At 52.3% G+C, this 24,479-nt stretch overlaps 1 long non-coding RNA gene across 9 annotated transcripts in view; it reads right to left on the minus strand.

Moving 5' to 3' along the window:
• Nucleotides 1–24,479, minus strand: part of LOC125151649 (uncharacterized) — a 72,962-nt gene that overhangs the window by 46,790 nt on the left and 1,693 nt on the right. For 8 of the 9 annotated variants that reach the window (XR_007146894.1, XR_007146897.1, XR_007146895.1 and 5 more), the window contains exons 2-5: nucleotides 18,690–18,812; nucleotides 17,961–18,057; nucleotides 14,613–14,733; nucleotides 13,324–13,394 (exon numbers count right to left, since the gene is read on the minus strand). This is a non-coding gene — a long non-coding RNA (uncharacterized LOC125151649). Of the gene's footprint in view, nucleotides 1–11,961; nucleotides 12,452–13,323; nucleotides 13,395–14,612; nucleotides 14,734–17,960; nucleotides 18,058–18,689; nucleotides 18,813–24,479 lie in introns of those variants that run through there. The other variant, XR_007146890.1, reaches the window with a different exon arrangement.

The raw sequence follows: 24,479 nt of genomic DNA on the forward strand, positions 1-24,479 counted from the left end.
GGGGCTCGAACTCGTCAACTGCGAGATCATGACCTGAGCCGACGTCGGACGCTCAACCGACCGAGCCACCCAGGCTCCCCACAAATGATAGTCTTTCAATACTGACTATAGACTTTTATTTAAGAGGGCAGAAAGGAGCTGTCTTTCTTTTCATTGCAGTGGAACGTGCCTTAGTTTATAAACCACATAAGGGACTTATCCTAGGTCCCGATGTCACAGAGCATCTTTGTGTTTTAGCATCATCTGTCCGTTAGTCCTCTCTTGTTCACGGACAGACTCACAAAGTATGAAAGTGACCTGTGGGACAACAGGCTTAGGTCTTGTAACAGAAGTCTGTTCTTTCTTACAGTCAGACTCCTGGCTCCCCGGTCTAAACTTTTAAGCCGGCAAGTTGAACCTCTTTTATTTCCCCCCCAACAATGCCGTTCTAGTCTAACTTAGTGCTAGGTGCTCAGTAGCTATCTGGTAACAACTCCTCCTCCCCTCCCTTCCTCTCCCTGCCCCCCTCCCTCCTGCCCTCTTTCTTCCTTCTTTCTTTCCTTCCTCCTTTCCTTATTCCCTTCCCTCCTTTCTCTCCTCCTCCTGTCCCTCCTCCCCTCCCTCCACCCCTCCCTGCTCTCCTCCCACCTCCTCTCCTCCTTCTCCCTCCTCCCATCCCTCTTCCTGCCCCTCCTCCCCTCTTGTGTCCCCTCCCACCCCCTCTCCTCCTTCTCTCTCCTCCTCTCCTTCCTCTCCTCCCTCCTCCTCTCCCTGCTCTCTCTCCTCCTCTGGGATAATCAGCAGCCCTTTTTGAGAAAAGCCCAACTATGGGGTCAGTGGTTCTCAACCAGGGGATACACAGCAGAATCAACAGAGCAACTTAAAAAAAAAAAAGAGGCTCCGGGCTCTACCCTACATTTGCCGAACCAGAACCACCAGGGGCAAGGCCTCGGATTCTGAAATGTTGCACATCTCCCCAAGTGACGCCGATGCGCCTCGAGGGCTGAGAAAACCCAGGTCCTGAATCTGAACGTATGCTTTTACCCTCGAGGGACAGCTAAGGCACTCAGTGAGGACACAGTCGGCCGACGTGGCTAATTCTACAGGACAGATGACCCCGTTTCTTCAACGACAACAACAGAACGACATGAAAACCAGAGCAGGAGGGCGGAAAGTGTCAGAAATGAAAAGACCCAAAACATGTCACCCTGAGGCCGCGTGCAGACCTTGTCTGGACCCCGAGCCGAACAAGGCCAAAATAGGCATTTCTGAGGCAACCAGACGAAACAGAACACGGATTATTTTATCTGAAGGAATTATGGTCGGTTTTGTTGGATGTGATGACGGTGTGATGGTTGTGTTAAAAACAAAACAAAACAAAGTCCTTATCTGCTAGAGATAAAAACTGACGTATTAATGGGTGAAATAATATATCTGAAATTCCCTTTAAGTATTCCAGGAAAAAAAAAAAAACAAAACAAACAACCCGCATGTGAGGGGGTCATCAGGCAAGAGCTCGAGTGTTGCTAAGTGTTGAAACAGGGTGGTTGGTATGAGGGAGTTCTCTGTACTGTTTTCTCTGCTTCTGTCCATGTTTGAAAATTCCAAAGGGGCACCTGGGTGGCTCAGCCGGTTAAGCATCTGACTCTCCTTCTCTGCTCGGGTCACGATCTCGAGGCTCGCGGGCTCACCACAGGGAAGAGAGGCAAGAACCCTGGGAGTCTGGCCCCCATGAAACGGGAACAGGTTTGTTGTTGTTGTTGTTGTTGTTGCTTTAAAGTTTGTTTTTATTTATTTTGAGAAAGATACAGAGAGCCAGTGGGGCAGGGGCAGAAAGAGAGAGAGAGAGAGAGAGAGTGTCCCAAGCAGACTCCACGCTGTCAGCCCAGAGCCCGAGGCGGGGCTCGAACCCACGAACTGTGAGACCATGACCTGAGCTGAAATCGAGTCAGACGCTTAAACGACAGAGCCCCCCAGGCACCCCAAAACTTGGTTTTCTTGATTTTTTTTTTTTAAATTTTTTTTTCAACGTTTATTTATTTTTGGGACAGAGAGAGACAGAGCATGAACAGGGGAGGAGCAGAGAGAGAGGGAGACACAGAATCGGAAACAGGCTCCAGGCTCCGAGCCATCAGCCCAGAGCCTGACGCGGGGCTCGAACTCACGGACCGCGAGATCGTGACCTGGCTGAAGTCGGACGCCTAACCGACTGCGCCACCCAGGCGCCCCAGTTTTCTTGATTTTTAACTTAAGCATAAGACGATAAAGCATAAGACCTAAATTCCTCCTCCTTCCGATTTTGCTCAAAAGAAGGTAGAGGGGCACCTGGCGGGGGGGTGGGGAGGGGGGCTCGGTCGGTTGAGTGTCTGACTCTTGATCTCCGCGCAGGTCATGCTCTCACGGTTTGTGGGTCCGAGCCCCGCCTCGGGCTCTGGGCTCACAGCGTGGAGCCTGCTTGGGATTCTGTGTCTCCCTCTCTCTCTGCCCCTAACCCACTCACATTCTGTCTCTGTTTCTCTCAAAAATAAATAAACATTAAAAACAACAACAACAACGCAGAGGCAGGCTTTGAGACCCACTCGTCGCGGAGGGCATCTCTCTGCATGGCCTCATCAAGCACTCTCCCAGAACTGGTCTTGCCTGGGTTGGCCTTGACATCCCCCCAAAAGACGGCCAGGAATAAGTCTGGTGTGTGCCCACCAATCGTGGTTTATAGGCACGCACGCTCTGGAATTGTATTCCAGTTCCCGCATGCGGTTAGTGACCTTGGCCAAGGGACTTAGCTTCTCTGGGCCCCAATTCTCTCATCTTTGAAGTGGGCAGGGTAGCAGAAGCAAGTGAAATAACACGTCTTCAGCACCCAGCATCGTCATTGTCCAGTTGTGTCCCTACTGCATAAATGATCTCACTGGTCTTTATAAAACTCGCCTGGCTCCAGACCCTGTGGTGGAAGAGACTGGGGTTTTAAGAAACTGGGAGGGTGGAGGAATGGGCTCTGGTAATTCAGGGCAGAGACGGGCAGGAGTCAGGATTCTTACTCCCAGGCTGGGGCTCGTCCTTCCTGACCAGCTAGGTCCCGTCTGCCTCCTGGTCAGTGGCTTTGCTTGGGGGACCTAAGGCTGGCCCGGCCTGCGATCAGGAGCTGGGGGGGGGGGGGGGGGGCTCGTGCCCCAGGAAGCCCCAGCTTGCTTTGTGGCACGCACACATCAGGTCACCAGGACAGCTTGGGGAAACAGATATATACCAGATCACACGCCAAAGACCTACCCCAGACCATTACGTCACAAGGCATGGGGCCTGGACACCCGCGGCTTATAAAAGTTGCCTCCGGTTTTTCGCGTGCAGAAGGCAGCGTGTATATCCTGGAACAACACGTCCCTGGGATTTGGAGCGAATTTAAAGACGGGGGTCACCAAAGCCACACTTCACCCAGAGTGCATGTGCTCTGAAGCTGGTCTCTTCACACTGGGGGCTCGGCCGCTCCTGCCAACACCCTCAAACGTGCACCCACCACTCAAGAGCTGGTCTAACCTCCATCTGTCTGTCTTTGTTTTAGGCTTTTAGGCTTGGATCCCCACCTGTAACGCGAGCCTGGTGCTCTGGAGGAGATCCGGGCTGGAGGTGCGAACCTCAGAAATCCAGAGACCTCAGGCTGGATGGAGAAAGTGAAGTCCTGACACTGGCTTTGGGGGAATCCCAGTATTTATTTATTTGGGTCTCTTGGAATTTCAGGATTGGCTTCCTGTGCTGGCCTTAAAGCGACCTTCGGGTCCCTAGGAGGGCTGGAGTGCCACCTCCTGCTTGGTCAGACAGTCTGGGGGTGGGGGGGGGGGACACGACCAGCCTCCAACATCCCAACATCTGGCAAGGGCAGGCTCTGGGAGCTGGGGGGGTTGTGTCCACACTTTGAAGCCTGCCCAGCCGTGGGCTCCTCTGCACCTGGTCAGCCTCACCTGGGCTGGAGGGGTGGGGAGTGGCAGGGGTGGGTGGTGAACGAGGAGAGTCAGCAGAGGGGGGCCCCTCTGCGGTGGCGGTGGCTGAGTGAGAAAGACTTCAGGGGGCTAGGAGGGAAGAAGGCGAGAGGAGGCGGGGAGGGTCACAGGATCAAGCAAGGGAAATGGCCCGCGGCTCTCTTCCCCCCACATTCCTGCCGGGATTTTTTTTCGGTTCCCTTGGTTATAGAATAGCAATTAGCAAATTCAGTAAAAAGAGCCAGAAATGGAGATTGTTTGCGCATTTGGGGGCCAACATGCATTAGTGAAGGAATGTGACCAGAACTATATATAACCCCTCTCTTGGCCCACCCACCTGTCCGGCCCAGTGAGCGATGGTCTGTTTGTTCTGAGCTGCTATGTAGCTCATTTCGCTCTGGGAGCCCACCATCTGGGCCCGAGCCTCGCTGCCAGTAGCGTTTGGTGACCATATATGGCAAAATGATATATGTGATAAAAAGAAGCCAAATTCTCCAGTTGCGTCAGCCCCCGGAGCATGCGGCCTGCCTGGCTCGAACCCCTCGCAGCCGGGCTCCCGGACTCCTGCCCCCACCCCTTGCTCCGGAAACCCCAGGGGCCCAGCGATTGGCTGGGGGAGCGGGGCGGGGGCTCGGGAGGCCCCGCCCCGCTCGCCCAGGCCCGGGGCCGACTTCCCCCGGAGTTTGGGGTGGGATTGAGGACGGTTAGAGGAGGCTCCGAGCTGCAGTGTGTTTGATCCTGGCCCCAAACCAGCAAGTTTAGAATTTAGGAGTGATAAACCCACGTTCTTTCCGGAAAGCAGCCTGGTTGGGGGGGGTGAGGGGGAGGAGGGTGCCGGTGTGTATGTGGGTAGCGGGGTGGGGGGGCACAGTCCCCCTGCATCTCCAAGGATATAATGAACCCTCATTCCTCGGACATCCCTACAGTGGCCTTGACCTTAACACACCAGGAGAAAGTTTAGGCTAGACTGTTTAGTGGGGGAAAGAAAAGAAAAGAAAAGAAAAAAAAAATATATATATATACATTTTATATATATTTATATATTTATACATATTATAAATTTATAAATATAAATATTAATTATAAAATATAAATATTTATAAATATATTATATATTTATATTATATATATATTTTTTTTATTTTTTTTTTTTACCCTCTCTAATTCTTTCTAATCCCAGTGCCCTGTCCCCAGCAGCCAAACCCCACAGCTACGTTCACCCCCTGTGCCCTGAGTTCCCACTCTGGGCCAGGTGCTGTTCTGGATGCTGGGGGGACGGTCACCAGCACAGGCAACGGCCTGGCCCTCCAGCAGCGCCCCCCCCCCCCCCCCGCCCCGGGTACCTAGCCATTGCTGTAGGGGATACCCAGCCCAGACTCAGGGGCTCCAGGAGGGTCCTGGGAGGAGGTGACACACAGCAGAGCCTTAAAGGACAAGCAGTAATTTGCCTAATAGTGGCTGGGGATTGGGAACAGAAATTCCAGGCTTAGGGGCAAGAGCTGGGGGAGTGTGGGGTGATGTGAGGCAGGGGGTGGGCAGGGGCCAGAGCAGGGAGGCCTCTTCCGGCCCCAGCCTCCGGTGGCATCTGAGCCCATCCCCCCCGGCAACACGGGCACATACCCCCACACCGGCTTCCGGCACGCGCACGCACACAGGGATACGCGCAGAGACACGCGCTCCTGCCCTCCCACTGCCCGTGACATTAACAAGGAAATTTAGCAGAAGGGAAGAAGAGGACATTGGAGTCCAAATGAGGACGGGAGAGAAGGCAGGCCTGGGGGAGGCGCTCTGCCAGGAAGCGGGGCGTGTGGGCGGGAAGGCCAGGAGTCGTTGGAAGGGGGTGGACGTTCTAGCAGGCTCTGGGCTCCCCCTTTGGAGCAGGCACCGACAGGGAGGGAGGCAGCTGGTCAGCGGAGGTGGGGTGGGGGACCCGAGCGGAGGCTAGTAGCTCGATCTCCTGACACTGACGGTTCAGCTCAGGACATGTGTGTCTGTGTGTGGGCACCTGCTTTGGGACGGCCACCGCTCCTGGCCCCGAGGACTGTGTCCCCTCCTTCAGCTCCACTTCTCTGGGCTACCGCAGAGGCAGGGGGTCCCCGAGGAGCTGCTCTGGTGTGGCCCTGCAGGAAAATTCGGGCTGGGGGCCTTGGCTGGCTTTCTGCCCTCGGGGGTGCATACATTGACAAGACGTATCCCTGGGCATCCTAGAAAGCTTGAGAGCCCGTCCTGAGGAGTGAGTCTCATCACCGAACATGCCTTCAGAGACCTGTGTCCACTGAGCATTCGGAGAGGAGAATAAGACTTTAGGGTATGGTTCGATCGTTGCTTCCTCCAGGAAGCCCCCCAGGGCTGTGCAGTGGGAAACGCCAGCGGGAACAAGGGGCAAAGCGCCATGTCTCTTACGACCCCGACTGGAAGTCGCACGTGATCACTTCCACGCTATTCTGTTGGCCTCAGCAAGTCACCTTGATAGGATATGGGAGGGGACTGCACCAGGGGCATGGTTACCAGCCAGTGAGGATCTTTCAGGGCCATCTTAGAGGCTGGTCACTAAGTCTGCGATAACTCGTTATGCAGCCGTAGATAAGCAAACGGCGGATGCCCTTGAAAGGGTACTTGGGCCCAGGGTGACAGGCAGATAAGGTTGGGTGGGACGAAACTCTGGGTCTCTATAATTAGGCAGGATTCTTTCCATTACCAGAGGAAGAAAATTCACTTCGAAATGAAGTTTCGAGAGAACTCTATGGACTCACGTTGCAGAAGAGCCCAGAGACGTAGTCGTGGTTTCGGGAATAGCCGAAACTGAGATTTTGTGACAAGATGCACGATGGATTGCCGGCTTGGGGGGGGGGGGGCGGGCACAGACAGAGGTGTGCGGTGGAAGGAGGGGTCAGTCCTAGAGAGGATGACGGGTTCCCGGAAGTTCACGGCGCTACTCTCTCCGTCATCGTCCGCGTGTTCAAGCGTCTATCACGAAAGTGAAAAGGGGCAACAAGAAATCAGAGAGGGCGCGCTTCCTACAAGGGCGTCACTTTCTCGATCCGTCTCTCTTGCCTTGCACGCATTTGATCGACCGCACACAGCCGCACGTCACAGCCCTCAAAGCCCAGAGAGGTTCTCTGCATCGAGCTGCCCCAGAGACGTATCTGGACACACACACCCCCTTTCCCCAAAGGCCCCAAGACGGTCCCCATGACAAACCCTCCCCAACAGCCCTCTTCCTGGTATGGGAAGTCCGTTCCCCCCTGGCCCCCATATTCGTCACGTCTATCGGTCCAAACCGAGGGCACCTGCCTCGCCAAAGAGGTTGGGATCTGTCTTCTTGACTTTTCTACCTGCAGTGCTCAGGACCAGGCTTGGCCCATGGCACATACTCCATAAATATCTGTTGGACGGATGCATGAAATATTTTCAAGAAAGAGGGGGTTGTGAGGCTCCAGAGGGTCCAGAACTGGAAGTCAGAATGGAACTGGAAGGGCTTCCGGAACTGGAAGCCACCCCAGGGACCACCAAGACTCCGCTGCAGACTTTCCCCCTCCCGCCGCTGCCCCGCTCTGTTCCCTCCTTTCCACTGCCTCTCCCCTGCTTCCTCTGCTGGCTTGTCTCCATCACACGGCGCCTCCCTCCTCGGCGCGTCACCTCCGGTTTCCAGGTCCCGCCTTCCAGGAACCTCGCGTTGTCCCTGACCGCCTTCTCTTGTGCATTTCAGCTCTTGCAGTCAACATCTGAACGTTCTCTAGCTTCTCCCGCCGAAAGAGCACACGAGTCGTCTCTACACACACATCGTTCCCCTCCAGGTGGACAGCCTTCTTCCCCTCCCCGCCAGCGTCTTCAAAGGGTGTCCGAACATATTCCGCGCTCCTGTCTCCACCTCACGCTCAGTTCTTACCCCTTCCACTCTGGCTGCCTCCTCTGTCGCTCCACTGACATACTGGTGACGTCTAGTGACGTCCTCATTGTTCTCACCCTCGTCTTACGTGACCCCTCGTTCACGTCGGCAGCAGTTGGCCCATCTCGTCACGAACACATTCGGTCCCAACCCCACCCCTGGTTACCCCATCTTGGCCTCCGTCACGAGCTCATCCCCTCTCTCAGGGTGGTGGCATTTTTTAAGGCCAGGTCCCAGGGTCCCCGTGTTGTCCACTCTGTCCTCTCTCACTGGGCGAGTCACTCGCATTGGGTTATTTAGGCTCTTCTGTCACTATGTGTAGGGCTGTGGCTCCTGAGAGAGTCACTGTCCCTTCTCCCTGGCTGAGCACAGGTGAGGACTTCCCCATCTCCTTGGGACATGGTCATGAACATGAGCACAAGTGAAATAGGTCATTTCAGGGCAGAAGCTTTAAGAATCGGTATGCAATTCACCATGTCTCCTTTCTCTGCCGTGATCCTAGTGAAAGCAGGTGTCAAGATGGGTGTTTCATCCACCTGATCCTTGAGTGTCTATGACAAGCACAGCCTTCCTGATGACCTATTTCTGGATAGGTAGCATAGGAAGAAATAAATCTTATTGAACTGAGATATGGAGACCTGGATTCTGTCCATCCATCCATCCATCCATCCATCCATCCATCCATCCATCCATCCACTTATAATCTCTTTGTTGTTTTGGTGTCAGGGTATTGCTGGCCTCATAAAATAAATTCAGAAGGGGTGCTTGGGTGGCTCAGTCGGTTGAGCGTCCGACTTCGGCTCAGGTCATGATCTCACAGTTCACCAGTTCGAGCCCCGCATTAGACTCACTGCTATCTCCCTCTCTCTGCTCCTGCCCCCCCCCAAATAAATAAACATGAAAGGAAATAAAAATAAATCAGGAAGTGTTCCCTCCTATTCCTTTTTTTTTTTTTTCCTGACAGATTGTGTAAGTTTGGTGTTGTTTCTTCCTTAAATATTTGAGAGAATTCACCAGTAAAACTATCCGGGCTTGAAGTTGTTCTTTGCTTCTGTTTGTTTGTGGGAAGGGTTTTGATCATGAATTCAATTTCTTCGATAGGTAAAACTATTTGGATTTTCAATTTCATCTTGCATCAGTTTTGAGAGGTTGTAAATTGTTGTTGTTTTTAAAATTTTTTTTAATGTTTATTTATTTTGAGGGAGAGAGAGAGACAGAGCATGAACAGAGGAGGGTCAGAGTGAGAGGCAGACACAGAATGCGGAGCAGGCTCCAGGCTCTGAGCTGTCGGCACAGAGCCCGACGTGGGGCTCGAACGCACAAACCGCGAGATCTCCTCCTATCTCTCTCCTTGATCCATCTAGTTAGGAATTTACCAATTTTCTTGATATTTTCAATGGATCAACTTTTGGCTTTGTTAATTTTCTGTTCATCTGTTTTCCTTTTTAATTCTTTTTTTAATGTTTATTTTTGAGAGAGAGAGAGAGAGAGAGAGAGCAAGAGAGAGCAGGGGAGGGACAGAGAGAGGAGACACAGAATCCAAAGCAGGCTCCAGGCTCTGAGCTGTCAGCACAGAGCCCGACGCAGGGCTTGAACCCATGGACCACGAGATCATGACCCGAGTTGAAGTTGGACACTTAACCCACCGAGCCGCCCAGGTGCCCCTGTTCATCTGTTTCCTATGTCACAAATATTTGCTCTTATCATTATTTGCTTCCTTCCTTCTACTTACTGTGGGTTGACTTTGCTTTTCGTCAAATCCTCTAGCTTTTTGAAGTAGAATCTCAGACTACTGATTTCATACCTTTCTTTTTTTTTTTTTTAAATAAAGCCAAGTGTGTTCCCTTAAGCACTCCTTGAGCTCTCTACTACAAATTTTGATGGACTATCTTTCCATGTATCATTCAGCCCAAAATATTTATTCTCTTATTTTCCTTGCCTTAAACATAAGACAACGGGCTCCATCCAAACTGAGCTGTTTATGCGAAGCCCCGTGTCCCCAAACCAAGATTCAACTTTTTTAAGGAATTTTTTTAAAGTTTCCTTATTTATTTTGAGAGAGGGAGAGAGTGCAAGTGGGGAAGGGGCAGAGAGAGAGAGAGAGAGAGAGAGAGAGAGAGAGAGAGAATCCCAAGCAGGCTCCACGCTGTCAGCACAGAGCCCGACGTGGGGCTCAAACTCATGAACCGTGGGATCGTGACCCGAGCCGACGTCAGACGCTTCACCGATGGAGCCACACCCAGGTGCCCCCAAGATCCAACTTAATTCCAGTCTCGGCTCTCCCAGAAATGGAATCTTGGGCCAGTCAGCCAAGAACCACCTAATCAGCACCGATGGTCATCTGCCTGGTAGACCCCAGCCATCCATTAAACGAAAGTGACCCGGTAATAACCAACCCACTTTTTATTTATTTATTTTTGCCAGTACAGAACTTCCTTTTTCCTGCGCTCCTCTGCGTATAAAAGTCTTTCATTTTGTACCGCAACTCAGAGCTCCTTTCTCTCTGCTAGATGGGATGCTGCTGGACTCATGAACTTTTGACTGCAGCCAACGAGACCTTCCAGATTTACTCCGTTGAATTCTGTTCTTCAACAAGAGGCAGATCCCCAAGTGATGTGAAGGGGGCAGGGAGGGGTGGGGAGCCTCTAAGTGGGGAGAGGGAAGGATGAGCTTCAGATTACACTACAGCCTTGAGAGCGTCCCCGCCGGCAGGTGGCCCTGCCACGGCGTCCCCCCCTGTGCTCCCTCCTTGGCTAGCAGCTGCCTGGGGAGGGAGCACTCGGCGTGAACACTGAGGCTGAAGGTGTGGCAGCCGGGGGCCACCAGCCAAGTACGTCCCTCGCAAGAGGGCCTCTGGAAGGGACAGGCGAGTGGTCCCCCTCCGTGGCCACATGGCTCCCTACGCTAGATCATGTTCCTCTGAAACGTACCGTCACAGAACCCAGTCCTTTCCCTTCAGAGGACTTACTTTGGCTGCAACGACACCACTCGGGAGCATTATTTTTAAGGCGTGTCTCTCCCGGAGAACAATAGATTCGCTTGCCACCGTGTCTCCCAGACAGGGTGCTGTGTTCCCTCAGTGAACGAGGGACTGGTGATCCAGACTCTCCGAATGCCCTAGGAGCAGTCTGGCCACCCGGGGGTGACGTTGGGGAGGGCAGTGGAGCGGTACGCATCTGGGTGCACGGTGGATGTTTCTAGAATGGGCATCTTTGAACCTCCACAAGTCTTTGTGTGTCTTTCTCCTTTGTGACCTCCACCTGACCGGCCCCAGAGACTGGTTCCAGTCGTGAGGAGCAGCGGAGATGTGAGTCCCCGTCCCCGTCACAGCTGTGAGCCTTTACACCTGACTCTACATGTGCCTAACGTGTCCCCTTACTCTCTCCTCTGCTTCCCGCCAAACCCGCCCTTTGTTCTGTTTCCTCTGAGATGTCTCAGCCGGGACAAAGGCAGCCTCTCCGGGCCCGTAACTTCTTTCTGGAACTTACTAACATGGGGAGGAAAATAGAGCGTCGTGTTAGGCACGTGGCCTCTGGGTTCAGATCCCGACTCCTTCACCTGCGAGTCTCTCTGAGACTCCTTTTCTCATCTGTAGGATGGAAATAGCACAATGGCAAAACCACAGTGCTATGAAGGGTAAGCAAAATGTCTGTGGCTCTGTACTCAAGGCACCTTAGCCTTAAAGGCTCTGAGAAGTCCTGCAGCAAAGCAACCTCGCTTTCCCCAAACGTATCGGACAACAGGTTGACGAAGGCCAAGTGCATTTGCGATCCTGGTGTTCCGCGGAGAGCGATCCGGGAAACTCTGCTCTAGAAGGTTAGGATGGACCTTCAGAACGACTGCAGATGGGATCCAGATGGGCCTGGTCTCCCGCAGAATTGTTCTGGGTTGATTTTGGAGGGTTATGCCTCTGGATCTCCTCGAGGGATGCTGGAACTCGGTATGTGACATCACTGCTGCTCTCAGGGATGCGTGGATGGCATTCTGTGATGCTCCTCTCTTTGATTATTAAAGGACCATTTCTTGGGTAAAAATGGTCACGCTCGTAGAGGCATGGAATGTTTTTATTTTTAAGTTTATTTATTTGAGAGAGAGCAAGTGGGAGCAGGGGAGGGGGAAAGAGAGAGGGAGAATCCGAAGCAGGCTCCGCGCACTGCCAGCGTGGAGCTCAGTGTGGGGCTTGGTCTCACGGACCGTGAGATCATGGCCTGAGCCGAAATCAAGAGCCCGCTGCTTAACCCACCGAGCCACCCAGGCGCCCCGCAGGCACGGGCCGTTTCAAGCAGGGCGCACCGGGGGGGTGGAGGCCCACCTGTCCCACTCTTCGTTTTAGACTAGGAGGGACTAGGAGGTTCCTAGCTCCTTCTCCCAGCCTGGGCACATGGAAGGAGGCGACAGAAAGGCTGCTGGCTGGAGGTCAGGGGTTAATCGGCCTGAGTCCAGATGGCAAGCAGCTGGCCGAGGCACAAACCAAGGACGGCTTCCTCCCCTTCCCGGCGATCGCAGAGATGAGAAGACAGGGCAGGAACTTGCCACAGATGGGAGAGAGACCGGAGGAATTTGGAAGGCGCCCAAGGGGCCCAGCTCGGAGATAGCGAGGGCGACACGCGTTCTGCTCGGAGAGAACGTTCTTTACGCGAAGAGCAGGCACCGGGTCCTGCCCGGGTAGCCTGGTGAGGCTCTGGCCGAGGCTTCTTGGCCACGACCTATCATACCCGTTCCCGTTTCTAAGACAACCGGAGAACCAAATAGGAAGAACGTGAATGGTGATAAGTGGCTGTTGCAGGCTGGGCCGAGCCAGGCGAGTCGAGCTCAAAGATCAGAAGTTTTGAGGCCGGTTCTAAATTTAGAGCCCAATTTTGGAGGGAGCCAAAATGTGCTCTCTGTGCACAAAGTGTGTCAGGAGAATAGAAAATACAGATCCCAGGGAGCGACCGGTACAGAGGGGGGTGGGGAACCCCCTTTCAGCCAACGATGCTAAGAGTGAGATCAACCAGGCTCTTTCCCCCTTTTTTTTTTAAGTATCTTTTCAAAGTGAGAGCTTTGCAAGCCCTGTGTATCCCACCCCCTCTTGTCTCTTCCCTGCTGCTTTGAAAAAGTTTTATTTAAATTTTTTTACACATGTATTCATTTTTGAGAGAGAGAGAGCGAGCGAGTCGGGGAGGGGCAGAGAGAGAGAGAGGGAGACACAGAATCTGAAGCGGGCTCCAGGCTCCGAGCTGCCAGCACAGAAGGGTACCCTGTCACCCCCCGGGGTGGGCTCTTTCTGTTGACTCAAGCCGAGTCACCCCCTCATTGGACAGCGCACTGGACCGACAGCCATGCCAGGCTGGTGCCATGTGTCCCACAATGAAGTCAACGGAGCCCCGACTTCCCTGCTTCCCACCGCGAATGCTCCCACTGCACTTGAATGCATTAGGGGTCATGAGACCCGGACCCCGGGCCCCCACCCTCCGCTTACACTTTCACGCACGGGCCTCTTACCCTCTGCCTTTGCCGGTGGCTTTGCTAGGACATCCCGGAGCGTTGACCTCTCGGAGTCACGATTTCCTCACCTGTTAAATGCCAAGTTGCAGGGTTAGGTGGGATCCACCCCGGATGTCTCCTGCATACACACCCGCCCCTCTCTTCCCTCCTGTGCTATCCGGGTCAGATCAGAGAGCATCACTCCGGCAGTGTCCGCATTCACCGGCCCGCCAGTCTCCCAGTGTCCCCAGGGCACGGTCCTGGACAAGTCCTTCCGCTCCGGACCTTCTCAAAGCTTCCCACTGCCTACACGGTCAAGTCCAGACAGCTTAGCCTGGCACTCAAGGTCATCCGCGGCCTAGCGTTTTTGCCTCATTCTCGTCAAGTGGCGACCCGAACGGTTACGCTCCAGGCTCCGTCGTTCGCGAAGCTTCTCCACGCTTCTGCACGTCTCACCTGCATCCCGCTGACCGCCCACAGCCTGCTTATTAGCGGTAGGACGTCGAGCAAGTCACTTAAACCCCACGTTGGCGTAAGATTGTTTCCAAAGATGACCAGAGCAATCCCTTCCATCCCGCGTGGCTTTTGCCACGTGACTTTGCTGCTCCTTGCCCGTCGACCGAATCCCTTCCCCTCGAACCCGGGCTGGCTCTGCGCCAGTCGCTGACCAGCGTTGTGAATGTGGCGGACGCGATGCCGTGCCACCCAGTGGAGCAGAGATGAGCTGTCCCCGCTGAGCCCTGAGTTCCTGACCCGCCCAATAAACAGTAAGATACAACGGTTGCTGTGCGAAGCCATTACATTTCGGACGGGAGGGGACTGCCGTGCAGCAACAGGCAAGCGAAATCAGTCTCCTGACCCGCAAAATGGGGGCGTCGAGGGTTTCCTGCCTCACAGAGGGCAGGGAGGACTACACAGGTCAGTCTGGGTAAAGCCCTTAGAACAGGGTCAGTGGGACGGAAGCGTTCAGTGAACATCAGCCCCTCGTGACCTGCAGTACCTTGCTTAGCTCTTTCTTGTTCGTCCCCAAGCCCCTCGGGCATATAGTAGGTGCCCAGCAAACACAGCCGAATATCGAATGTCCCCTCCTTCACGAAGCCAGCTCTGATCTCTTTCCACCAGAGGGAGATGACCCTCCCTCCCCAGCCTCCGGTGACGTAGATTACATTCGGCCCCAGCTCCGGCCACTGCTTTCCGCCGGGGACCGTGAGCTCCTTGAAGGTAACGCCTTGCCCGTAATACACGCGCAATGAATACTTGTTGGATGAATGAAAAATGGGAACAATCCATCCGCCCTATCAGCCTACCTGGGCTTAATGGAACTCGAAAGGAGATCAATAAACAGGTGTTTGGGCCCCTCTGTGCTGCCTCGGGAGGAACCTCTCTCTGCTGCTTCTGTCTTCTGGTCCCACCCGGGTGACCTTTGTCCTTTAGGGCAGGAGAGAAGGCAACACAGGATTCTTGACGGAAGTCTCCCCATTTCCTGCCCCAGTTGCTGGCTGACCTCCCAGGTGGCAGAAGAATGGGGTGTGATGTCACAGACCTGGGAAGAAACTGGCGGCCTCCCCAAGTCCCCTCCCGTCGTTGGCGGACGCCTGAATTTCCACCACTCGGTGGAAAAACAGTTGATTCCTAAGCCATGATTCAATCACACATCAGTTTAATATCTCTAAGCCTGGCCTGGTCCACAGCGGCCGTCAAGTAGGGAAGAATGCTGGATTCCATCTGGCTCAGAGATCTTTAGCTTTAGAAATGACCTGACTAATCTTTTTTTATTTTTATTTCTTTGTTGTTAAAAACATTTTTTTAGGGGCGCCTGGGTGGCGCAGTCGGTTAAGCATCCGACTTCAGCCAGGTCACGATCTCGCGGTCCGTGAGTTCGAGCCCCGCGTCAGGCTCTGGGCTGACGGCTCGGAGCCTGGAGCCTGTTTCCGATTCTGTGTCTCCCTCTCTCTCTGCCCCTCCCCCGTTCATGCTCTGTCTCTCTCTGTCCCAAAAATAAATAAACGTTGAAAAATAAATAAATAAATAAAAAATCTTTAAAAAAAAACAAAACAACATTTTTTTAATGTTTATTTTTGAGAGAGAGAGAGAGAGAGAGAGAGAGAGAGAGAGAGCACGAGTGGGGGAGGAGCAGAGAGAGAGGGAGACACAGAGTCAGACGCAGGCCCCAAGCCCTGAGCTGTCAGCACCGAGCCCGACGTGGGGCCCGAACTCACGAACCCCGAGATCATGACCTGAGCCGAAACCAAGAGTTGGATGCTTAACCGACTGAGCCACCCAGGCACCTCTGGCTTTAGAATTTTAAACTGAGAATTTCTTAAACTTATCCATAGTATTGGAACATTTCTGAGAACTCAAATGTATTGATTTGAGTTTAATTTATTGGGTGAATAATGTGAATTTAAATACTTGGAAAGATTTTGTCTTGTCACACCATTAAAGTACACTAAGAGGAAACCGAACACAATAGATGTTTGCCCGCAATTCAAAATGTTTACGGGAGTTTAACTTGGTCACTGGAATCAAACGTTCAAACTCCTTTTAGAAGTGAGAGTTAAAATATGTTGGGCATAAATAGAATAAGATTTGTAAGCCGGAGCTTAAGGAGAGCTAGATGTTTTGAATTGTAATTTCAGTAAATTAAATACGAATTTTAAAAGTCAGCTAAACCTCTGAATCATCTTTGTCCAGAAAATGAGATTTACGATAAAACCCGCCTGGCAGGATTATTAAGAGGATTACATTAGAGACACCAGGTTTAAAGGGTTTGGCATCATGACTGTTACACGGGGTGCATGCCAGTGATTATTAGTACTATTAACTCTTTTTTTAAATGTGTATTTAGCTTTGGGGGGGGGGGGCGGGAGGGGCAGAGAGAGAAGGAGACACAGAATCTGAAGCAGACTCCAGGTTCCGAGCGCAGAGCCCGACGTGGGGCTTGAACTCACAAACTGTGGGATCACGACCTGAGCTGAAGTTAGAGGCCTAACGGACTGAGCCACTCATGCGCCCCTATTAACTCTTTCTTAAAGGGGAGTATAAAAATGTTCCGGGGTAAGAGGGATGTTCTGAGATACAGGATGTGAGGCAGAACATCGTGGTGCCAGGGATAAGAGTCCAGCAAATACCGTCATCCCTCAGTCCCTCTCTGGCTAGCAGGGCTCGCCCTCATCCTGTCCGGCTCTCCCCGAAATGTGGCCAAGTTCTCCAGCAGAGATGGCGCGTGGCCCATTATCATTACACCACCCAAGGTCCCCTTTGCCAGAGCCGGTGGGAGGCACATCTCTAGGCTCGCGCGAGCCTGCAACCAGCCGCTGATGTTTGCTCCAGGCGCCGTTCTAGGCGGTATAACATTGCAGAGAACACAGACCACAGCCCTTGACCTCCCAGGGTTCCCATGCTGGTAGGGGAGACACATACTACTCAGAATCGAAGAGGTTCCAAGAGGATACTTTGTGTAGAAACATCTACAGGGCAAGGGGATGGGAGAGCCGGGGGGGGGGGGGGGACTGAAGTTCAAGAACGGGTAGTCATGGTCAACCCCCTAGAGGAGGAGCCATCTGAGCCAAGACTTGAAGGAGATGAGAGCAAATTGGACACACAGGGAACAGCCAATGCACCTTGGTGGTGCCTCGTGGCCTCCGTGAGGACTTTGTCTTTTGCTCTAAATGACGCCGGGAGCCATTGGGATAGTTGGAGAAATTCATCAACTGTATATTAGATATTAACCCATATCGAATTCATGGGTGCGATAATTCCTATTTTTAGTGTATATGCTGCCATGGCAAATACAATGGGCGTCATAAATCCTAATAAACTGAAATAAAATTATCCAGTGTTACTGTTCTTAGAAAAACACACTAAAGTATCTGGGCCCGAAGGGTCACGATGTCCGCAACCTGTTTTCAAATGAGTAGGAAAAAAAAGAAAAACTAGTTCTTTGTCATAGTTATCTGCGGTAGGTCTAGGGAATACGCTACCTCAGACTTAGCGGCGTAAAAGAATATCACACGTATTTTATGAGGGATTCGGGGATCACCACTGTTCATTTTTCACTTCGTTACTGTCTTACAAAGTTATTTTTGTCCTGGAATGTTAAGCGAGCTCTGATCACGCTCCAGCTACTGCGTTCAGAATCGTGGAGATGCGAAGATCAACACAGATCCTTCCGTGAAAGAATATACCTTTCATTCGTTTGATTCACCCCCCAAACACTTAATGAGTACCTACTGTGTACCAGGCACGGCTGCCGATAATGCGCACACACCTCTGAATACGCCAAAACCTATTCCTGCTCTCGTGGAACTTAAATTACAGTGGAGCTAGCTAAAAACCATGAACAAAGAGGAAAGTTAAGTAGTCATAGGTGGTATAAAAGAGTATATGGGATATGGATAGTAGAGAGTGATGGGGTGGCTGCTTTAGACTGGCTGTCAGCCAAGAAAGGGCTGAGAAAGTGAGATCATGACAAAAGAAAAACAAAAAACCAAACCCCAATAATATGATTTCTGAGGATCCGAAATCTAGAGCAGCTTAACTGCGTGATTCTGGCCCCGGGGTGTATCATGAAGTGTAGTCAAGATATTGACCAAGGCTACAGGCATCTGATGGCTCATCTAAGGTAGGAGGACCCACTTCCGAGATCTACTCACATGGTTATTGATGGGGGAGGACTTTGTTCCCCGTGTAGACTTCTCCACCAGGGTCGCTTGAGTGTCCTCGTGACATGGCAGCTGGCTTCTCCACAGACTGAATGGAACCGAGAGAGAGAGAAAGGATGAAACCACAGTGCTTTTTATGACCTACTCTTGGATGTCAGAAACCCTTACTCCTGCCATATTCCTTTCTTCCCAAGCGAGCTGGGAAGCCCAGCCCACACTCAAGGGGAAGGGAATTAGCTCCACCTCTTTGTAGAGCAGAGTATCAAAGCCTACTCTTTGCAAGTGCTATACAAGCTTTGTATCTATAATGATTATTAGAAGGAGTATTTTAAACTCTGCTGGTACCTCCCACGAGGAGGGGCACTGTGTGGACCGTCCGCTAACCAGTCCTCAGCTTGCTCTCTCTAAGAGGCAGAGGGGATCCTGGAGGGCACATGCAGGAAAAAATTGTGGGGAAGGAAAAAGGATGGGCCAAAACTTGGCATAAATACCACCCTTAGCCTCTGTCTTCATCACTCTGCTGTGTCTCAAGAAGGAAGAGGCCACTAGGAGTTACCTTCACGTTTTCAGCGATACCTTCCCCCAGCAGGGCTGGGGCAGCATGGGGAGGTGGGTGATCACTGTCTCCAGCATCCCCTCTCTGGTGCCTCAGACCCACACTTGGAGGGGACTGCAGGTACTCAACATGCACATGATGGCAACGATGCTGGAAGTTCTCACCCTTGCTATTTGTTGACGCGGCTGAATCTTCCCATCTGTGTGTTCACTCCTGACACTCGCTCGTTAGTTAAGGACCACAGTGTTGATGGAGACAGGCATCCTGGTCCCAACCTCCAGGCTCCTCTGGAGCAGAGTGAAACAGAATGATGGCTGGTGAATTCTTTCAATCACCGGAATCACAATGACAGAAAATATTCCAGACTTCCTATGTCCCAGGTACGTAATACGATGTACGTACATTAGTTGATTATGTCAGAGCATAATTGCATATGTCATAGCATAGCATAGGTTGTCATAGCAATCCTATGAGCTGCTTGCGAGGCTCTCCGTTTTACAGATGGGGAAACAGAGGCACAGAGAGATTAAGAAACATGCTCGAGGTCATGGTGCTCAGAGTTTATGAGTCTGCATTTAAAACCACGATGCTAGATTACCTCTTAAAAATTGCATCCTTTTAAAAAAATTTTTTAAATGTTTATTTTTGAAAGAGGTTCAGAATGCAAACAGGGGAGGGGCAGAGAGAGAGGGAGACACAGAATCCGAAGCAGGCTCCAGGCTCGGAGCTGTCAGCACAGAGCCCGACACGGGGCTCGAACTCACGGACCGTGAGATCATGACCTGAGCGAAGTCGGACACTTAACCGACTGAGCCACCCAGGCACCCCCAAAATTGCATCCTTAACGTTGTAAGTAATAAAAATTCAAGCAGGAGATGGAACTTAAATAGTATATAAATAATCAAGAGTTAAGATTTGGGAACCCAGAGATCCCAGGTAATGTGCAATGCTAAGCAGGCAGGAACCTTCAAAATACTGAAGCCAAGAAAGTTTCCAACTGGATTCTGAAGAGCCCCAGGCTTCCTGAGGCATCCCAGGATCTGCTGTCAGGAGCCGGGAAGATCTGTGGACCCTCTGCACCCCGGCCCACCCACAACACCCCACTTGGATCTGTCGCATTATTGTTCCCGTGCAAGTCCTTGGGATTCTCTCTCCTTCTGTCTCTCTGCCCCTCCCCTGCTCCTGCTCGGTCTCTGTCTCAAAAATAAAAACATTAAAAAATTTTAAGTTAAAAACAATTATCCCTTAGTAACATGGTCTCCTGCGGCCACTCGAGCCACCTTCTTTTTTTTTTTTTTTTAAGTGTATTTATTTATTTAGACAGAGAGTGCGTGAGCACATGAACAGGGGAGGGACAGAGAGAGAGGGAGAGAGAATCCCAAGCAGCCTCCGTGCTGTCAGCACAGAGCTCTATGTGGGCTGGATCTCATGGACCGTGAGCTCATGACCTGACGGAGCCACCCGGGCCCCCCTGGGCCTCCTCCTTTTGTGCCCCATCCAGTTCATTCTACACACTCAGGAGGTAGAGCCATCTTTTCCGAGGGCAAGTCTGACCATGCTCTTCCCCGGCTTAAATCTGACATGCTGTGTAGACCACACACAGAAGTGCAGGTCTGGCGTGTGCTGAGACGTGTGAGCCGTCACCCTGGGCCGGGTGCCCTGCCTGCCATCAAATGGCGAGGACCCCGTGCCCACCTGACGAAGCTCGGATCTCACCAGACTTGCCTTCCCGGCACAGGACAGAGATGGTTTGTGAGTTTTGGTTTTGTTTTTCAGGTTTAAAGACCTATTCCTTTTCTCCTTGCCCAAACCTCGTGCCCCAGATCCTAGGTTGGGTGCCAAACTGGGTTTCTGAGCCTGTCACTCTAGAACAAAAAAACAAGAAAACTTCTGCTCATAGCGCAGTCTTTGGCCTCATATTCTTTATTGTGTTTCTTTAATAAAACCCTCTACGTGCCCTTCAGGCTAGAATAAAACACAAGATCCTAGGAAAGACCTTCCCACGAGCCCCAGCGTGATCCCACCCTGCCTATCTTCTGTCCTCGCTGTCTCTGGTCCAGTGACCCCAGCCCTTCCAGACCCAGGGTGTCCCCATGTTGTGTTAGGACAACCTTCTTCTCGTTGTTCCTCCTCCTCCTCACCGTCATGTGACTAACCACTGGTTTAATGTCTCTCCCAAGAAACCATAAGCTCCAAGAGGTAGAACCCACATCAATTGTTTCCCCATCTGTCCCCTTCGCTTCTATCTGGGCTTGGCACATAGGAGGCACTCAATGTCACCACTATCTGTTGATTGACAGAAGCCCGGGTGTGAGGGGGGAGGGTGGGTGGGAGCAGGGATGCTGCCTGGGGTGGCTGTGAAGTGAATTATGGGTAGGGGAGGGTGGCTTCCTGGTCCCTAACTCACAGTCCAGCCTCCTTCCTTGGATTCTGGATGGCACGTAATTGGGCATCTCATTCATTGATCTTCAACTGTGTCCTGGGCCATTGTTTCACCAAATTCTGGGTTTTCTTCTGACTCTTCCTGGCCAGCTGGCCTTCCTTTTTGCTAATTTTCCATTACTCCTTGATACGAAAACGCTCCCGGTATCTCAAGATGCAATAGCTCCCAATAGTTTAGCCCTTCCTAGAAAGGTTAAACAGAGTTCCTGCATGGAACCAACAGTTTGTCTCCTAGGAACGTAACCCAGGAGAGATGGAAACCGATGTCCCCAGAAAACCTTGCACAAGAATGTTCCCAGCAGCACTGTTCACAAAGCCAAAAAGGAGAAACAATCCTGATGGCTGGATATGAAAACGTGCTGTGTCTATACAATGGAATATCATTCATCCATAAAAAGGAGTGATGTACCGACCCATCCTATGGCGTGGACGAACCTTGAACACATTATACTAAGTGAATGAAGCAAAAGGCAATAGAGTGATTCCACTTATACGAAAGGCCCAGAATAGGGCCCCCCGGGTGGCTCCATCGGTTGAGCATCCAGCTCTTGATTTCAGCTCGGGTCTTCATCTCACGGTTCAGGAGATCCAGCCCCGTGCCGGGCTCTGCGCTGACAGTGTGGAGCCTCCTTGGGATTCTCTCTCTCCCTCTCTCTGCCCCTCATCCACTCTCAAAATAAATAAACATTTTCAGAAAATGCCAAGAATAGGAGATCCAGAGAATAGATTAGTAGTTCCTGAGTGCTGGGGGTTTGAGAGAAAATGGGAAAGATTGCTGACGGCTATGGAGATGTTTTGGGGGGGCGCAGTGATGAAGAGGTTCTGAAATTGTGTCGATGGCTTCACGACTGGAGCCACTGAAATGTATACTTTCAGTGAATGAATTCTATGGTATAGGAATTCTATCTCAATAAAACTGTTAATTAAAGGAAAAAAAAAGTACTTCCTAGTCTTGTTAAGATTCTTGGGAGAATCTACCGAAAGGTAGGGAATTTCTCCTGCCCCCCCCCCCAATCCCTCACTCATGAAAAATCCATACATGCGTGTACGTAAAAGTTTCATGAAATGTCAGGAGGTTCCCAGACTGACTCAAGTCCATTCGTTGACCCCTCCCAAGAAGGCAATAAGCCCCAGAGGAACCCCAAAGCTATCACTAGTGCATAAATGGGAGGTCAGGTCCACATCTGAAAGGGTTCCTGCCCTCCGTGCCTCATCTGGGCCTTCGACACCCCGCCTTGTCACAGTCCCTCTTGTTCTGAGGTCTTTTCTGGATTAGTGCGGAAGACAAAGGTTTAACACGGCTGCTAAAACCATCACCCCCTGGTGTAACTCCCATGTTACGTGGCAAGGGGGAGATGATCTGGATGGGCTTAACCTAATATCATGAGCCCTTTACTTTTTTCTAATGTTTATTTTTGAGAGAGAGAGAGAGAGAGAGACAGAATCCGAAGCAGGCTCCAGGCTCCGAGCTGTCAGCACAGAGCCCGAACTCACGGACCGCGAGATGGTGACCTGAGCCGAAGTCGGCCGTTTGACCAACTGAGCCACCGGGGTGCCCCTCACGAGTCCTATAAAAGCAGAGTTTCTCCGGTTGGGTTCAGAAGAGGAAGCCAGAGGGATGGAAAGCAGGACAATGACTCCGCTGCTGTCTCCAAAGATAGAGGGCATAGGACAAGGAATGCGGGCAGCCTCTTGCCAGAGAGCCAGCAACCAGCAAGGAAATGCGGACCTCAGGCTCCCGGCTGCACAGTTATTCTGCCAATAACCCGAATGGGCTCGGAAGTGGGTTGTCCTCTAGACTGTCCAGGAAAGAGCTTGGCCCAACCAACACTGTGACAACAGTCCTGAGGGCAGAACCCGGTGCATCCTCGGACTCCTGGTCTACCTGTGAGATCATTAGTGCGTGTTGGTCTAAGTCTCCAGGTCTGTGCACAGATTGCACACGCTGGAAAACACAGTTTTGCATCTCTGTGCAGCTGGCTTTCGCTCCGTTGGCTGTTTCTGGATCCAGCCCATGGCCCTGTGCCCTTGATCACTCCTGGTCTACATGGGGAGCGGTCTCAACGTCAAAATGTTAAATTTTCAAAGGGGGGAGGGGTGCCTGGGTGGCTGAGTCAGCGAAGCCTCCGACATCGGCTCAGGTCATGATCGCAAGGGTCATGAGTTTGAGCCCCACATCGGGCTCTGTGCTGACAGCTCAGAGTCTGGAGCCTGCTTTAGATTCTGTCTGTCTGTCTCTCTCTCCAAAGTAAATAAACATTAAAAAAAAGAAGTCTCAAAGGGGGAAAGCACATGGGAACATCAGGCCAGTGGGGGTGAGTTTCCCAGGCAAGGCCTGCACTCAGCCAGCGTCACAGCGTCTCGGTGCGGGGGAAGCAGAAGTTCTGGAGGCCTGGGCCCGGGGGGCACCGCTTGCCCACGCCATCCTGCTGCGCGCACGCACCTGCTTCCCATAGAGATTGCTAAGACTGAAGGTCCTAGAGTCGGGGAGCTTGCTCAGGTACCTGAGTGATCCACCCACAGCCGGCTTGAAATAAGAAGGTTCCAGAGCCCCTCCAGCCCCCTCCCCCTTTTCTGGCTGGAAGGGCTAACAGGCTCCATGGGGATCGGGGTGTTCTAGCATTGAGAGGAAGTCTGTGAAGGTCTCCCCTCCTCTTGCCTCCCTTTACCCAGAAAACACGGGGAGCCTTGCTTCCTGCCTTGGCTGATGAGAACCACTCATTTCTGGAACCAATCCGTTCTTTCTGCTTTAACGAGCTGGTGTCTTTTCTAGCTGGGAACGCTCTAATCAGGCCCTTTACTCCAGCTTTTCCTTGGAAGGTGATCTCCTGCATCTGGGAGCCCAGCTCTGCCCTAATCGGGCAGGCCTTGGACTTCTTTCTGGGGGTCCAGGGCCCAGGGCAGCCGGGGCCGAGGGGCTGGGGGAGGGGGGAGGGGGGAGGGCCTGTCCCCGGCTGCCCCAGGCGCTCTTCAGTGAGAGAGTCCTTGTGAGGATCCCTGGGCTTTTCTGCATGTGCTCTGCCCCTTTCTGTGGGCTTGGGAAGGAGTTTGCGGGTTTGTGGCTTTGCTCGTAATCAAGAAATCTGCCTAGACCCACAGAATTTCTTCTCCCCGGCCGGGGCTGGGCCCCTTTGGAAACCTGAAAAGTGCAGTAGTGTTGGAGTGATTTGTACACACATATGCACACACGTGCAGGGGAGGTAAACCTGAGCGTGTTCAATTAAGCAGGAAACTGGACAGTCCGAAGATGAGGAGCAGGGGGGAGGGAGGGGAGGGAAGGGGAAATGGGAGGAGGGGAGAGGGGAGGGGAGGAGGAGGAGAGAGGGAGGGAGGAGAGAGGGAGGGAGGGAGGGAGGAGAGAGGGAGGGAGGGAGGAGAGAGGGAGGGAGGGAGGAGAGAGGGAGGGAGGGAGGAGAGAGGGAGGGGGAATGGGAAAGGTAGGGGGGAGGGGAAGAGGAAGAGAGGGGAAGGGGGTTGGGGCAGGGCTGAGGGGGTCCTAGGCCACCCAGGAC

Source organism: Prionailurus viverrinus, chromosome E1, assembly GCF_022837055.1.
Source record: "Prionailurus viverrinus isolate Anna chromosome E1, UM_Priviv_1.0, whole genome shotgun sequence".
NCBI classification, from domain to species: domain Eukaryota; kingdom Metazoa; phylum Chordata; class Mammalia; order Carnivora; family Felidae; genus Prionailurus; species Prionailurus viverrinus.